This window comes from Prunus mume, linkage group LG6 (assembly GCF_029339155.1).
Source record: "Prunus mume cultivar Tortuosa linkage group LG6, ASM2933915v1, whole genome shotgun sequence".
NCBI lineage: Eukaryota > Viridiplantae > Streptophyta > Magnoliopsida > Rosales > Rosaceae > Prunus > Prunus mume.
Genome location: NC_142703.1, coordinates 20,288,063 through 20,306,412, shown reverse-complemented (window position 1 = coordinate 20,306,412; position 18,350 = coordinate 20,288,063). Strand labels below are relative to the sequence as shown.

Sequence of the window (18,350 nt, the reverse complement as noted above, 5' to 3'; positions counted from 1 at the left end):
CATTTTCCCTGAAGTCATCTGTCACAAACTCAGCATTTCCCCTGCTTATAAGCCAATACGATAGAAGCGACGATTGTATGATATCGTACAATATAAAGCCATGAAGGCCGAACTTGACAAGCTTCGCGCAATCGGCTTTAGCCGAGAGGCTACCTGTCCAGTGTGGATGGCGAACTCTATAATGGTTCGAAAGGCAAAAGACGGATGGTGAATGTGCCAAGACTATACCGATTTCAACAATACGTGCCCAAAGGACAGTTTCCAGTTATCACGAATCGATCAGCTCATCAACTTCATGGATGCTTATGCATGCTACAACCAGATTTTCATGCACCCTGTCGATAGCGAGTATACGACATTCATAATAGACAAAGGCTTGAAGAATGCAGGGGCAACGTACTAGCGATTAGTCAACCGAATCTTTGTTGAGCACATTAGGAGCACTATGGAAATCTATGTTGACGACATGTTAGTAAAAAGGCAAACTGTCGATCAACACCTTCACAACTTATCCCTCATGTTTGGCATCCTGAAAGAATACCTAAGGAGATTAAACCCGACGAAGTGCGTCTTCGGTGTATCTTTAGGAAAGTTCCTTGGTTTCATGATTAGCTAGTGAGGAATTGAAGCAAACCCTGAGAAAATCAAAGCTCTGATAGATATGGAATGGCAGAAGACATAGACACAGAAGGACATTCAAAGCCTCACGGGATGAGTTGTGGCCTTAATGCGATTCATTTCAAAGGCTACTAATAAACGCACCGTTCTTCAAAGCTTTGAAGGGAAGCAAGCAGTACATAACCTGGACGGCCGAATGTGATCTGGCATTCGAAGAGCTAAATGACTACATGAGCAAGACACCTTTGCTATTGAAACCCCTTCCTGGAGAGGTCATAATCCTTTATCTCTTCGTATCAAACATTGTCGTTAGCTCCATATTTATATGGAAGCCCGAAAAAGAGGAACTATCAATCTTTTATGTCAGCCAAGCATTGCAGAACACTGAACTTCGGTACCCTTCCTTTGAACAGCTAGCCTTAGCTCTTATCACCACGATGCGTAAACCGCCTCTACTTCCAAGTTCATACCATCATTGTCTTGACCAATCAACCACTACGACATGTCTTCAAGAAGCCTGAAACATCCATCCGATTGGTCAAATGGGCAATTGATCTAGGAGAATTTGATGTCCAGTTTAAACCCAGGCTAGCGGAAAAAGGCTAGGCCGTTAAAGACTTCATATTCGAATTGACACAATCGGCAGCACTAGAAAGCTCAGATAAGACAACGGCATCAGCTAATCTGCCGAAAGGCAAGTGCGTCGATCCTACAACCACAATTTAGGTCTTGAACGTTGATGGGTAGGCCAATCAACAAGGATACAGTGCTGGCCTTGTCTTAACCACGTCCGATGGGGTCAAGATTGAATATGCCCTCTGTTTCAACTTCAAAACCTCCAATAACGAGGCTAAATACAAAGCCCTCTTAGCCGGCCATTGGCTAGATAAGGGTATATGCGCCAGACAGATCAACATACATAGTGACTCCCAACCCATTGTGAATCAAGTGACTACCGACTTTGCCGCCAAAGATGCATTCATGTCAGCTTACCTATTTAAAGGAAACATGTATCTAATGCTTAGGAAATGAACTTTAGCCATAACCTATATAACAAAAACATTCTAAATGGTGGATTCATTTTGTTTATATTAGTTGAGCTAAACCTTTTTCATTTTAAACTAAGTATTTTAGCCTAGTCTCTTTGGACACAAATAGAAAAGGGAAAAAGCGAATAGATCTTTACCCTTGATTACCTTTTCTTGATTTCTCAAAAATGAACATCTTTGTTGGAAAGACCTTTTGTTTCTCTTGATTTTGACTCCTTCATCTTAAGGCTCCAAGATTGGAGTCCTCTACCTCACCACACCAAATGCTCTTAGAGACGAAGATAAGGCAATCAAGAAGTATGAATGCTAGTCTACTTCTTGATTGGACCAATTTTTGGTTTAAGGAAGATGAGATACAAAGATGATCACTCATCAATCGAAGTAGGAAACCAAAAACCATAGCTAGGTTTTCTCCAACACTTAGGTTATATAGGATAACACAAAAGACAATTGGGTGGGTATTTGGGCTCTAGTTGGTCCATGAGTCATGTCATCTTATGCCACTTATTCCTTGGGCCCAATAGCCTTTTGGACTATTTTGTCTATTTCCTTTTAAATCATATTTAAAAGCCCAATCCAACATTTCTATATGTCAATATTAATTATATAATTAATAATTTAATTAAAATTTAACTATTAAATTATAATTATAGTTTTACTTAATTGACCCAGTCGAACTATTTGACTTTGGTCAATTGCTCCGGTCAACATGTTGACTTTTGATGATAAAATCAGGCGGCAAGTCCCCTGTTGAAATCCTGACTCAACCGAGCATGGTAGGCCCCGAGGTGTGTGTCGTACGCTATGATGACACTTGGATGCCTCACATCTATGCTATGATGACACTTGGATGTCTCACATATTCTCTTATCTTATGAACAGCATCTTGCCAAACGGCAGGGACTAGGCAAGGAAGATACGATACCGATCGGCAAGGTACACCGTCATTAGTGACATCCTCTACAAATGCGGTTACACTACCCTCTATCTCAAATGTATTATTGCCGAACAGGGGGATATGTCCTTCGGGATATCCATGGGGGCATCTGCGGCGATCGCTCAGGCTCCCATTCACTGGCCCACAAGGTGTTTTGGCAGGGTTATTTCTAGCCAACCATGCACTAAGATGCAACTGCTTTGGTAAAAGATGCGACAAATGCCGAGATTCGCAACATACCCCACGTGCCTGCCGAACCCTTAACACCCATTGTAAGCCCATGGCCTTTTGTACAGTGGGGCTCGACCTGATCGGTCCAATGCCCCATGGAAAAGGGCAGGTCAAGTACGTAGTGGTAGCCGTGGACTACTTCACCAAGTGGGTAGAAGTCGAAGCCCTGGCGACCATCGCTGTAGCAAGGATAAAGGATTTTGTCTGGACCCATATATGTTACCGATTTGGTATCTCATACGCAATTATCACCGTCAAGGCAAGCAATTTGATTCGGACCTTTTTAGACAATTCTGCAATCGCCTCAAAATCAATCTATTCTTTGCCTCACCAGCCCATCCTCAGTCGAACGGTCAGTTCGAAGCCATAAACAAAATCATTAAGAAAGTTATGAAACGACAGTTGAATAATGATATGTTCATAATTTCACATGATTTTATATCCTTTTTACTTAGTTTTGTGAATTAATTTGGACTAAAGATGCTGAGTTTAGTTATTTCCTGGTTTTTTAGCTTATGAACCACGAAATGTATAAATTTGCCAAATATTCATTGTAATAGAGTTTGACATGATTCCAATTAGAGATGGAAGACATCATCTTGAAGTTTATCCATGAGTATTTTCATAATTTTTGAAGACTGCTAAGGTGCCCATTTTTAATTAGACAACTCAGCATAAACCAATTCCCGGAGAATACTGAGTCACACGATATATGACATCAGATTGAGGCACACGATATTTTGGCCATAACTCACTCATATGACATCGGATTGAGGCACACGATATGTGGCTGAAAAGAAGACATCCAGAGCTTTCCAAAGAGTGGATGTACGCAATTTTTGGAGGTCAGAAAGGTGTCCAAATCACATTCGCAATGAGGATCACATGCAGTTTCTTGGAGGTTTTAGGAAACTTAGTTTTAATTACCTTTTCTATTTAGGAACTGACTTGGAAATCAAGTGTTCATGTAAGGCCACTTGTTTATGCCCATTCTAACTAGGTTTTAGGTTCTTTTAAGAGGGGAGGTCGTGGGGGCTCAAGAGAGACACCAGAAATTTCAGACTTCAACCGTGGAGCAAGGAAGAGCCACCATGCCTCTAAACTCTAAGGGTTTTTCTTATCTCTTTCTCTATGTTTTATTTTTGCTTTGTTACCATGATTATGAGTAACTAATTTTCTTTTACTAAGACACAATGTAACCCTTTTCTAATTATTCAAAGCTTAGTTATGTCATGCTATTAGAATTTTCATGTTGTTGAAATTTAATCACTGTGCTTATTTTATTAACTAATGATCTTGATGCTTAGCTACCATCTAGGTTTTTGGTTAAGTAATTTGATGCATGTTACGTTAGGGTACACGCCATGCCTAATATGAGTTTTGCTTCTTGTGATTAAATTCATGAATGCGCCTAAGGTAAACATCATACTCTTAGGGGTTTGTGTGATTGTGTGAAGTTCTCATTGAACCGAAGGTCTTTTTATATGTTTATATTTATACCTCACGCCAAGGATAAATTGCATGTAAGAAGAAGAAGTGGTTAATTGCTGTGAAAAGACTTAATCATAATTTTGGAGAACCAATCATCATAATAACTTGGGAATTTTGATAGTATGCATGCTAAGGTTTGGATAAAAGGAATTGTGGTGAAATTGTTTTCTTGGTAAGCTTCTTTAAAATCTTTCACAAACTTATTTAGTTCACATTTTTCTTCGTTATCTTGTCTTTTAATTTTCTTGTTTTCAACGTTCTTTTAAAGAAAATCTTTCAAAACCAACTTTCAAAACTCCTCTATTAAGTTTTAGTTGAGTCATTAGTTTTAAGTTTATTAATTATGGTGTCTAGAGTAATTTAGGATTTAAATTAGTTTATAATTCACAACAACTTGAGAATTTATTCAGTCTCTGTGGGAACGACCTTGTACTTGCCTTGGCCATATTGCATTAACCTTGTGCGCTTGCAAGTTTATTTCTTCAATTTAACTATCTAATTTTCAGGTTGCAAAATTATACATCAAATAATGCCAAAGATGCATGGCCGGAGAAGCTTCCAGAAACATTGCGGGCTATGTAGACATCATTTCGAACATCCACAGGGGAAAATCCCTTCTAGCTCGCATTCGGTTCAGAAGCCGTTGTGCCAGTCTAGATTGGCGAGGCCTCCTACCGAACAGTGAACTTTGCCCCCAAGCCAACGAAGCCCAAATTGCTCTGAACCTTGACCTGATCGAAGAGCACTGAGTAAAGCTATCAAATAGGCAGGGTCGGGCCAGCCCATCCCATTTAAACTCGTGCTTTTAACGTTTTCGTGCCAGGCTGAGCCAGCTCATTTAGTAAAATCATTGATCCCAGCCCGACCCAAAGTCCATGTCCACATTAAAACAGGCCGGGGCGGGCTTGTGCTTGTGCTCATGCTATACTCGGGCCCAAGAACCAACCCATTTAATTTGAATTTTTTTCACTTAATTTTTTTCCCACTAGATAATTCAAATTATAAACATTAAAAATATAATTATTGGCAAGAAATGATAAATTATTTGAAAACATTAATCAATCAAACATCCAAATAATATGAAAGGGTGGAGTGCAAAAAGTGTCCTACTCCACAAGTCCACTTCAACATTTCATCTTTATACAATTTATTATTTTATACGTGAAGAAATGTCTTACTTTGATTATAAGAGAAGCGTGTATATCATATTTACTGATTAGATATCAAGTCCAATGTTGTTTAATTAATTTGTAATTGATATGTTTAATTAATTAAGGATCCAAGTAATTTTCCTAAAATGCAAGACATCATATATATGTTTATGATTAAAAAATATATATAAACGATTACATTAAATGTCAAATTATTGCATTTTGACTTTTGAGGAAAAAAAAAAGTTAAGTGGGGCGGGCTTGAAGCGAGCTTGGGCTCGGGCCTTGCTTGAAGTGGGCTCGGGCCAAGCTGTGCCTCATTTAAGCGAGCTAGGCTCGGGCCTTGCTGGGCCGGCCCGTCCCGTTTGACACCTCTAGCCATAACCAATGTGGAGCCAACCCAACCCAAAACAATCGTCATTGCTTTAAGCCAAATTGATCCAAAATGTGCATCGTTGTATTCCTTCTACGAGGCTGATAAAACCCTTCTCGTGTATCGCGCAGCCTTTTCCTCCTCGAGTTTGAAAAGAAAAAACGTAGAATTCTTGGATTGGCTTATTATATAATTCTTTGGAATGGAGCATCAGACTTATTTGATAAATTTGCGTGATGTGATGGTATTAATCCTTTATAAAGAAAACTCCTCCCAATCCCATGTAAATAAGGAGTTGTACAATGCAAAAGTTTCCTTTTATTTTTTAATTCTTGTTTAAAAAGAAGAAAAAGAAAGCTTGTTTAAAAGCCCTTTTTTTGTTGTTGTTGTTGATTAGCTTCTTTCTTGACTTCACGTGAGTGGTTTAATTCAAAATGAAGTCAAGAAACATCACGTGAGCAGCGCAGTCCAATTTCCTCTTTTTTTTTTTTTTTGGTTATAAAATTTTTATAACCCTGGTCTAAAACGACGTCGTTTTGGCCAGGGTGTTTTGAAAAAAATGACGCTACAGCAGCAACAACAGCTCATCACATGCAAGCCTTGGTTGAGGCAATTCGTCGAACACTTAGAGCATGCCCCACAACCTTAGTAGAGACTTTTCCGGTGAGGGGAGGTGCAATTGAATCTCCTTGTGCCCTAATAAGTCCGCCAGTGGTTGGCAACATAGAAGGAAATGCAAGTTTTGCAAGCATATTTTTTAGCAAATTGACAGAATTCTACGAACACAAGTATTGGGTGGAGGAAGGTCACAGCACGTTGCTGCTTCTCTCTTCTATGGTAGCCATCTTCTGTTTTCAAAATTTTCTTAACCCACCAGGAGGTCTTCAGTAACAAACTACAACAAATACTGATGATGGAGACTTTATAGAAAGACCATGCCTTGCTTGGTAATTCGCATTGGTCAAGCTATACACACTCCTACTTCAACATGTTTAACAACATGTGTTTTTGCACTTGTCAGATAGTTAATCTTCTAATTTGTAGTGGATTCCCTACAAAACATCGTATATTCATGTTCATCTTATTAATGCTTATGTGTGCTAGTCTCATATTGGTGTCAATCATGTTTATGCTACTGATTTTATTGGTAATACCCGAAGGGATTTGGAATGTAGTTCTTTATTCCATCCCCACATGGTTGAAGATGTAGTTTGGTATAATTCTAGTGATCTTTGCCTTCCATGTTATTTGAGTGGCAATTTGGTGTGTGAAAAAGGTTAAGGGCTGCAGGACCAAGTATCTACACCACAAGAACATCAATGTAGGTAGGCCTCATCAATGGGCCAAGCTGGGCTAGCCCAACTCAAATTTAATGGGCTCGGGTCTAGTTGAATTGGGTTTTAAGGAGGAGAGAGAAAATAACGAGCTGGACTGGGCTTTTTCAGAAAATTCAAAGCCCAGTCTGGCCCATGGGGTGAGCCTAAGAAAGCCCATTGGGCAAGGGAGGGCCAAAATGAGCCTACTTTATTTTACCTTTTTTTATATGGATTTTTTTTTGGTCAATTCTTTATTTTTTTTCTTTCTATGTTTTGCTGTGTTTATATGTTTCCCTTTTTTTTCATAGTTCTTTTTTTACATTTGTCTATATGCTTATAACTTCCATAGTTTTCTTTGTTCATAACTTCACAGTTTTTTCCTCCATAAATATGAAGATATAATTATACAACCGCCATATTAACAAAATCATGTTTTATCCCCTACTTCTTTTTTTTTTGTTCTCACAATGATAATAGATAACGATTTTCTCCATCTTTCATTTAACTTGGGTTTTTTATATTTTTATATTTCTTTATATGTATCTGGGCTCGCGGATTGGGTTTTTATGGTCGAGCTGGGCTTTCTTGGGCTCAAACAGGCCGGGCTTTAGACACCCAAGCGCAAGACCAGCCTACTCGACAACAGGCTAGACCAGGATGGGCAAAGCGGGCCCCCTTTGGCCCAGGGGCAAAGCGGGCCTAATGCAAGTGCCAATGAAGGTGGCTCAGAGGAGAATCAACCTTTGGATGTATATGAGGAAGATATAACCAGTTTCTATTGATGGTTACTCCCTTGACTTGTAATTCATGCAGTGCAAAATTGGATATATAATTCACTGAGTGACTAGTTCACTAATGTTGGAAGTCTGAATGAAATTCAAGGACTTTTGTCCTACATTGATAGAAAGAAGAAAAAGTATGGTCTTTATAAGTGTAGTAGCCCCACACTTAATAAATAGAAGTTGGACTAAGTAGAAGCCAATTGGGCTTTAAATTTAATTTGGGCATTAAATATTATATAGATAATATTTAATATTTAATTATGAAAAAGATGGGCCTAATCCTTGGGGCACTTTAGATTTAAATTAGTCTTTTAGTTTCGAATTAATATTTTTTATTAATTCAGATTAGTTTAATTAACTGTTTTTTAACAGTTGTATCTCTTCTGATAGGGTTTCAGAAGTCTATTTAAATTAGAAGAGGTCTCATTCGCTCAATGTAGAAAAAGCATTCTATAAGCGCATTCATATTTTCTAAGAGGAAAACAAACAAACTTCGCTAGATTCTAAATCCTAGTGCTAGGGCTTAAAATATAGATAGTTGAATCCTAGGAGGCAGTCACCTTTAGAACTTCAAACACCGAGAACAGGTGAAATGACTGTCTTTAGGACATTGCATCAAATCTGCAAGCCTCTATCTCGAATCCAAGTCAGTTTCATTTTTTTTATTGTTTACTGTATTTCAAATTACAGTTTGTTATAAATTCAATTTCGTGGGTATTTATATATTGTTTTTAGTCACTGATTGTTGTATTTTTTCCAACAATCTAAAGACAGTAAATTTGACGGATTCACAACCATCAGTGACTGTGAATGAGGGTGACTAAGAATCCCCATGACGAGAATCCTGAGAAGTTCATGGGAATTGACTTCAAGAGATGGCCACATAAGATGTTGTTCTATCTCACAACCCTGAATCATGCACAAGTTGTCAGAGAAGCGGCTCCAAAAATGGACGAAAATCCAATGTCTAAGGCGACAATAATGACCATTGAGGCTTGGAAACAATCTGATTTCCTGTGCAGAGACTACTTAATAGGCTTATGATTCTCTGTATGACATTTATTAATCATACAATTCTGCAAAGGAAGTTTGGGAATTACTTGAAAAAAAAAAAAATAGAAAATAGAAGATGCCCGTGATTGGCAAATTTCTCAAGTATGCCATGGTTGATTCGAATACCGGGCCCACCAAAAACACCGCCGTAGAAGAGGACTACTAAATCTATGTGGAAAGAGAGGATTAACTAGTCCTATACTCACCAATGTATAAGATGCATATATTATTATTATTATTATATACCCATATATATTATATTATATTATACTTACATACACATACTATAATGTACATATATACACGTATATACACATATAATATATATATATATATTATAATATGCATATATACACGTATATGCATGTATATTATTATTATTATAACATACCCATCTATATATTATATATTATAATATACATACACACATATATACTCGAGCTTTTATTTAATCTGACCTAACGTTAATTTCAGTAACAACAAGATATATTTAGTTATATACTCATTCTTAGCACTAAAACTATAAATAAACCTTACACCATTTAATTTCTATAAAGAAACCCAAAAAAAACCCAAAAAATAAAAGCTGGCCCTATTGAATTTAATTTTGATTATTAAATTACTTTGATGCCCTATTGAGTGTTTTGGGCTTTTTTATGAGGTTTTGGGGTTGGGTTTGTTTTAAGAAATCAATGGTAGTTTTGTAATCTAAAAGAAGTTAAAAGCCTTTTGTTATGTTGTAAATAGGCTTTGTGTGTGTTTCTAAAGTCCATTTTATATAGGGGTTTTTTTAATTTTTTTTTTTTATAATTTGGGATCCTATATTGGATATAATAGTAAATCTCCCTAATAACAAATACTCGAGCTCAAAGATAGATATGATTTGTATTTCTTATAAGTTTGTATTTTGCTGTTTCGAACGTTTTGCCACAAGACTTGCCTACAAATTAGACTGTTCATTGCATCCATGTTTATAGAGATGCAAGCCATATAAGCTCAATCTAGAAATTTCTAACAAAAACATAAAAAATTATAAAATACTAAAACACCTCGAGTTCCTCATGTCATAGCCACTCCTTGCATGTAGCTCTCTTTTTACCCAGCATCAGATGTTTATAAACAAAGTTACAAAAATGTATACAAATTAAACAAATGAAGGAATAAAAGAGAGAGAGAGCCGTATGAAGGAATACGCTGTTTTCCTTCTCGTAATTTCCTTGGGTGAGTTATTAGCTAGAATCTAACTTTTTTCAACTCAATTATACATTTTATAATTATTCTATAATCTGTATAGCCGTATGATATGTAACGGAGATTAATTCTAGGGTTAATAACATTTTAGTACCCTAAACTTACAACGCTAAGGCATGTTAGTCCTTGCCTTTTCAATTTTAACAATCGCATGCCCTGAGCTTGTAAATTTGTTACAATCCCATTCCACTGTTAGGGTTTCCGTCAGTTGTACCGTTAGTTGCTGATCTGGCACTGATGGGGCCCACATATCCGCTAGTTTCGAAGTCCTTCCAAGGGCATTTTAGAACTTGGATTAATCGGCCTCTCCCGCCCTCACGCCCTCCAATGAGTCTTCAACAAATTAATCTCCAGATTACCAAACAAAATCTTCCACACTTGCAAATCTTCTACTTGATTTCCGTCAGACGCTGGATCGGACGACGACGCAGAGTCGATTGAGAGAAGGCTCCGATGAGTTGGGATCCACGACCACCTGGAGAGGACGACCCAGTTTACGATATATGGGGATAGAGGTTTGGTTTGAATTTTTTTTTTCTAGATAAAGGTTTTGAAGTTCTCATATTTGGATATTAGGGTTTTAATATTGATTTATTTGGGGGTTTAGAGGTCAATTTTTTGGGGAAATGGTTTCAAAGTTCGCATATTTGGGGAAGAGGGTTTTAATTTGGGGTTAAGCTTCTTAGTTCACAGTTGTGGGGATAAGGGTTTCCCAATTCGCATATTTGGGCTTTTCTGGTTGTTGTCAGTGGCCTTTAAGTAAGGAAAGTTGGTCTGTGGTCCTATTGTAACCCATGTGATGTTTGGCTTTTGGTGTGGAAAGTGACTTTACAATGTTTCACACTGGGTATAGTAAACTGCAAAGTAAAAGTGTTTGCTTGGATTTTTCTGTGTGGTAATTGTTTAGTTGGTGATTTCTGTGCATGTCTATAAATCCATGCAATGTGTAACAGTAGCCTAATGTTGGATCATCTATGTATGCAAACGATGATTGCTTATTTAGCATTTGAATGCACCATGATGGAAGACTGATACACAAGTACTATGTTGATGGAATTGTTACATACTTTGATTATGTGGATAAAGACAAGATGTCTTTAATTGAAATAGATTGCATGGCTGTGTATTTAGGGCACGTTGGTAGGATTGATTACTGGTATAGGGTTGAAGATGAGGGTGATTTGAAGAGGATGGAATTTGACTCAGAAGTTATTCAAATGTGTGAAAATGTGCCTGAGGTTAGGATGATTAACATGTACATGGATCATTGGGACAACATTGATGATGTTCTGAATAGCCAAACTAATTCTAGCGTTTATTGCCGTTATTCTTCACAAGTATATCATTATGCTGATGATGTGAGAAGTTCGGGTGTTATCCTTCAAGAGCTACCAGAGTTTGATAAAGCACTTGTTGTACATGATAGGTTGGATAAAGCTATATCCAATGAGGTACACAAGACTAGGAAACCAACTCCATCCATGAATTCATTTACTGCCAAAGGCAAAGCAAAGGTGGCAGCAGTTGATGAAGGCAGTCTACAACATGAGACAAACAGAGATACTTCCAAAGGCAAACAAAAGGTGGCAGCAGTTGATGAAGAGTGTGTACAACATGATATCACCAAAGCTAGGACCAAAGGCAAACAAAAGGTGGTAGAAGTTGATGAAGGGTTTGTAGATGCTGAGATAAATGAAGTAAGAAGATCTGTTAGGAAGAGGAACCCCTCAATTCAACAAGAAGTTGATGAAGCTGATGATGCTTGACGATTCCTCAGAAACTGATGATGAGAGTGACCCTGACTTTGTGGATAATGAATACGGTATTGATGATGAGGATGCTGATGATGAAGTGTTCTTACATGAGGTTGACATAGATGGTGAGTGGGGTGGAGCAAATGCTGAGCAATCAGTACCAAAGCCTTCATTTGTGGAAGACTTTATGGATAATGAAGACATGTATGCAGACAGTGATGAGGAGCAGCACTTTAGGAGAGCACCACAATCAGATAAGGAGAGCACTGGTCATAGATTCCCAGAGTTTATTCCTTCTTGTGACATGGGAACTGTGGAGGTTGAAGTTGGCATGCAGTTTGCAGATAGTTTTAGCTTCAGAGACGCTCTGAAGGCCATTTCAATCAAAGAAAGATGGGAAATATGTTGGTTGAAGTCTGAGAAGTATAGGATTCAGGCAATTTGTGGAGCTGAGAACTGTCCATTTGAGATTTATGCATCCAAGATGCAACATGAAGACACACTACAAATGAAGAGACTAGATCCCAAACACACTTGTAGCAGGGTATGGGAAAACAAAGGGGTAAGATCTTCATGGTTGGCTCAAACATTTGTGGAGGAGGTGAAGACAAACCCTACTGTATCAGTGGTGTCCTTGAAGGCAACAATGCAGAGGAATATTAACAGTGGAATATCACTGTCCAAGGCTAGGACGGCAAAGAATAAAGCTTTGAAAATCCTAGAAGGTTCCATTAGTGCACAATATGCTAGACCCTGGGACTATGCTGCAGAATTGAGGAACACAAATCCTGGAATAATAATGCAAATCAAATGTGATTTCAACACATGGTTACAGAGGCCTATGTTCCAAAGATACATTTGCTTGGGTGCCTGTAAGGAGGGATTCAAGGCTGGATGCAGACCTGTAATAGGACTAGATGGGTGCCATTTGAAGAGTCCATATAGAGGCCAGTTGCTTTCAGCTATTGGTCTAGATGCCAATAATATGACATGGGTTATTGCTTATGCCCAAGTGGAAATGGAAACCAATGATTCATGGATATGGTTTTTGCAGCTGCTGGTGAAGGATATTGAGTTGGCAAACCAATATGGGTTTACATTCATAAGTGATAAGCAGAAAGGCTTAGTGGAGGCTTTTGAGGAAGTCGTGCCTAATTGTGATCACAAATTTTGTACAAGACACCTATCTACAAACTTCGGTTTGGTGTTCAAGGGAAAATTATTGAAGGATGCAATGTGGAGGGCTGAATTTGCAACCACAGTTCCAGAGTTTATGAGGGCAATGGAATTGTTGAGGACATTAGATGGTGAAGCTTATACATGGCTAACAGGTAATATTTTAAGAGCATTTGCAACCACAATTATTTTGATATAATTGAACTCAATGTACATTTACTAATCTAAATGTTATTTATGTGAAACAGCTCCAGAGAGACCACCAAGACATTGGTCAAGGTCACATTTCAACACTACTTTGAAGTGTCCAATACTATCGAACAATCTATGTGAGTCTTTTAATTCCTGGATCATGTCAGCTAGGTCTAAGCCAATAATTTCAATGATGGACGAGATTAGGGTTAAGTTGATGAGAAGGATACAGATGAGAAGAGATTTGATGATGAGATGGGAGCGTGCAATATGTCTCAGGCCCTTAGCAAAGCTTGAAACCAGCAAAAAACAAGCTGCTGATTGCATTGCTATTATGTCTGGAGAACCTAAGTTCCAAGTAGATACTGCAATTAGTGGGTAGTTTATAGTTGATTTGGATGAGAGGACCTGCTCATGCAGGAATTGGGATTTATCTGGTGTCCCATGTAAGCATGTTGTGTCAGCTATTAACCATAAGAGAGGGAATAGACCTGACACTTATATAGACAAGTGTTACATGAAGGAGACATTCCTAAAGGCATATGAGAACATCATACAACTTGTGAATGGAATGGACCTATGGGAAAGAACAGATTTCCCTGAAATCTTACCTCCTAAGTACAATAGACAACCAGGCAGACCACCCAAGGTTAGGAGGAAAGAGTCTGGTGAAAAAGAGACCAAGACAGGTGGGAAGAAGCTAGGAAGATACAAAGACTCTCTCAAATGTGGTACATGTGGCCAAAAGGGTCATAATTCAGTAACATGTCATAGACATAAGCCACCAAATGAAAGAACCCAACTTGGAAAGAAAAAAAAGGCTAAGTCTACTGTTGGAAGTTTTATCCCATACCTGACAATTATGATGTTGAGATGGAGAGGAAGAATAAAATGAGACAGAAGGCAGAGCAAAGAGCTCAAATACTGAAGATAATTGCACTTTACACATTGTATTTGCTTGTTGGAATGATGGGAACTGTGACATAGGTGATAGCATTCTGTCTTTGTTTGTTTTTTTAGGAAAAGAGAGACAAAAAAAAGGCAGAAAATGCAGCATCGTCTACAGCAGATTCAAACAATCCAACTGGAGGGAGGAAAAGGACTAAACAAAGGACCACCACATGCATCAATTATGCTTCTGTCCAAGAATCACAAATTGGAGTGTAGGATCAATTAGGGTTTTGTATGGACAGACTGTATATGCAGGTTTTTTGGCCAATGTGTTTTGTATGGACATACTGTATTGGAAGGTGTATAGGATCAAATAAGGTATTGTATGGATAGACATATGTGGTTGTTTGTTGGCTTTGGTCTGACTCATATTTGGTAATGTATTTTGGCCAAGGAGAAACTATATTACAGTTCTTGGCAGCATTGGTATAATTGTATTTTTGGTTATGGACAAAAGGGTTAGCCTGGTAGGTTTTGACCTTTTGGGTATGAAATGCTTCATGTAATGCACTGTTATTTTGGTGTAATGCAGTCTTATTATTTTGTTGGCAAGCTATGATCAATGTACTCATTTTGGAAAATTTGCAAAATGAATGTGATATGCCAATTTGCAAAAGGAACGTCAATTTCCAATTTCACATTTCATACAACCCATTTCATTACAACCAATTTCATACAACCCATTTCATTACAACCAGTTAATGGTCTTACAAAAACCTGCAGTACACAAAAAGCGATTGAAACCATCAAGCAAGTTCCAGTACTGTCTTTGTTCCACTTGAACCATTATGTTGAGTTGCATTTGCTGAGAGCACAATAACAAGGACGCCAATAACGATCAAAAACCAAAGTAGCTTCTCTCTCCTGCGCGAACTCTTTAGTTCATCATTAGCCTTATCTATCCTCTTCAACAACCCAAGAATTATCATCTTTGACCAGGCACACATTTGAGGATCGAAGCGGTCGAAATACCCACACCTTTTCTGCTCAACATGAGGTAAATAACTTAAATGATCGCCCAATTCAAAAATTCTTACAATTTCAAACAATTACACCCAAATAACAAAGAATTTACTGAAATTACCTTGCGGCAGCATGTCCAGAATCTTCTCCCTGGATTATCTTTGGTCCAAGAGGTTTCCAGTCGAGCAAACCCACCACAAAAGCATCGATGCGTCTCACTCATTCCAGCTTTCATAACTTCACGAAGAAAATTTGAGGATTTGGAGATATTTGGTGTGAGAGAATTTGGGAACTTAGGGTTCTTGTTCCTATTGAGCTATATGGACGACAAGTTGAAACAGAAATTTTAAAGAAATTTTAAAAATTTCTGAGTTGCAAGCCAATCACCCCATGCCATGTCGGCTTAATCTGAAGACAAGGGTTGGAGGGCATGAGGGCGGGAAAGGGAAAAATCCAAGTTCGAAAATGCCCTTGGAAGGACTTCGAAACTAGTGGATACGTGGGCCCCATCGAGTGCGGATCAGCAACTAACGGTACAAGCGATGGAAACCCTAAGTGGAATGTAACAAATTTACAAGCTCGGGGTATGCGATTGTTAAAATTGAAAAGGTAGGGACTAACATGCCTTAGCGTTGTAAGTTTAGGGTACTAAAATGTTATTAACCCTTAGTTCTATTGGTAATTTTACAGTTAATAGTAATATGTACGATATTGAATTTTTTTTTAATTTGTGCTACAACAGTAGTGCCAGCAAAGCGTTTATATGCCCCCTGGAAGCAAAGAGAAGCAACACATGGTTCCACATTTGTGCCAAATCCAAGAGCTGTGACAACCAATGCAGGACATGGGAACGGGCAAAGCACGGTGCTTGCCACGCAACTTGGCGCCATGTTTTAGGTGTAAGTGAAGGTCCCTTCAGGGATTGCATGCTTCGCTACTTTTGCAAAAAGCATTAGGTCAAGCATGTCTGTGTTTGGCCAGGAAAACAAATTAATAAATAAACAGCTTTTGCTGGCTCGCTCTATATATGCTTGTGGATCGACTACTCTTCGGTCTGAAACTGGAAATAAAAGCTTTTGTGGCTCTGTACAGGCTAGAAGAACACTTGTGCTTCAAAAATAATCGTGTGACTCTTTACAATTCAGATACTTCTGTTTACTAATGGTTCTTTTAATGAAAAATATTCAAAAAGTAACCATGCACAAGCATGCATGCATACATATGATTAAATTGAAATCTGAACCATCCGAACCACTCGTTTGATTCAACATTCTCCATACTTAGGGAATTTAGCTTATTCTGAAGTAAGGTATTCATGGCTAGATTACATTGTAGCCCTAGCAAAAGGAAATTAGAACATGATGAACTTATCAAGAATCAGTTGTATTAATGAGATCCACACATTATCCCATACCACATGTTTATTAGGTGCATTAAAAAATTACCTTGTAGGTACATATATCTCATATTTACCTAGTAATTATGTACATATTTACTTAGTAATCATGTACATTATCTCATATTTACCTAGTAATCAGGTATGTTAGAAAGTTCTACCTATATATTTAGCTCATACTACCTATATATCAGGTACATATTATTTGAGAAACCATCATCAATTAATAGTTCTCTTGTTTTTATTGTTTTTTCTCAATTTTTAATTTGTTGTTATGCATGAACACCGCCAATCAAATTGATAAGTATTAAACATATTATGTTTTCAATATGTTTAATACTGGGTGTTTACCTATGCATAAGTACATAATATCAAGGAAAGAATTCAAAATTTAAATTCTGAAATTCAATTACAAAGAAATAATGCATTAAATTTGGATTTTCAATGTGTTTTTCTTATTTACCTCAAAGAGTAAAATCGACACAACAAAAGAGGTCAAAGAAGTCAAAGGACCTACATCTAAAACCAACAATGTGTTGACTTAACACTATGGCAGCTAATCATTATGGACCTAGATATACGAACCCCCTTTTTTTTTCCCTTTTCTCTAGTCATCGACTTCACTGTCTCTCTCTCTTCTCTTTCACTCTTTCCGCTAAGCCGCCGTGAACCCACAATCTAGCCAATTTTTCAACTAACCGATCCTTCGGTTGAATCTGAATGTCTGCTCAGCGTTGGTCCTAAGAAATGGCAAACTGATGGTTCATCATGTGGTTTCCGACCTCCAGATATATTTTAGTTCGGTTGCCCACCTTTACACATATATACTCAGTTTGTATTCTCTAATGTGACCTTCTCCACAGGGACGGACCTAGGATTTTAAAATGAGGTGAGTTAAATTTACCTTATGTAGGGCTTTTTCTTAAGCGACTACAAATGGGTCTGCCATAAGGAGCAAATCGAAGAAATGCGTCCCAATGTGCTGAGATTGAAAATTAAGCCCCAAAAATGCTTCGAAAGGGAAATAGAGCCTTAGGAAGCAGCTTGGTTACCTTCACCGACTAAAACGATAGCAACTTACAGATAATTTATGCATGCTTACAGATAAAATTTTGAGCTTGGCATGAGAGGCATGTGGCATGGAAGCAAAATCAACATGAGTTTAGCACTGAGGGGAACTTTATGCTTTCTTACGGGAAAAAGGGAGTGTTAAGGTAAGAAAGAAGAAGCTTGTAGGGGATTTGGCTAGGAAGAGAGAAATGAAGAACAATACTCTTAGTGACATAGATACTCATGCGCCAAAAGAGAAAAATGAAGAAAAAGGTGAACAGTGCACGAGATTGCTAGGTTTTTGCAAGTTAGAGAGAAAGCTTGCTCTCTAAATCTGAGTTGGATTTGTTAGGTAGGAGAAACCTGAATTTATAGCCGCTGGAAACCACCATTTTTCAAAAAACCCTAATGGCTTCTACCTATTTTGGCCAAGCTTTTCCCCCCTTTCTCATCTTTTTCCTTGGCTTTTCCCATTTTGATGAAATCTCTTCTATCTATTTGCACTAGATCAGAGTTTTTGAAGCTTAAGGCCCCCTTTTCCCGTAGTTGTGTCAATGGCAGACTTCTATTCCCAGCCATCTCTTTTATTGCTTTCTTCCCTTTTTTCCATGGCTAA

The 18,350-nt window shown here is 37.9% G+C and overlaps 1 pseudogene; it reads left to right on the top strand.

Moving 5' to 3' along the window:
* The first annotated feature begins 11,301 nt into the window (after window positions 1-11,301).
* On the top strand, window positions 11,302-14,269 carry LOC103335996 (uncharacterized; annotated as a pseudogene).
* The last annotated feature ends 4,081 nt before the right edge of the window (window positions 14,270-18,350 follow it).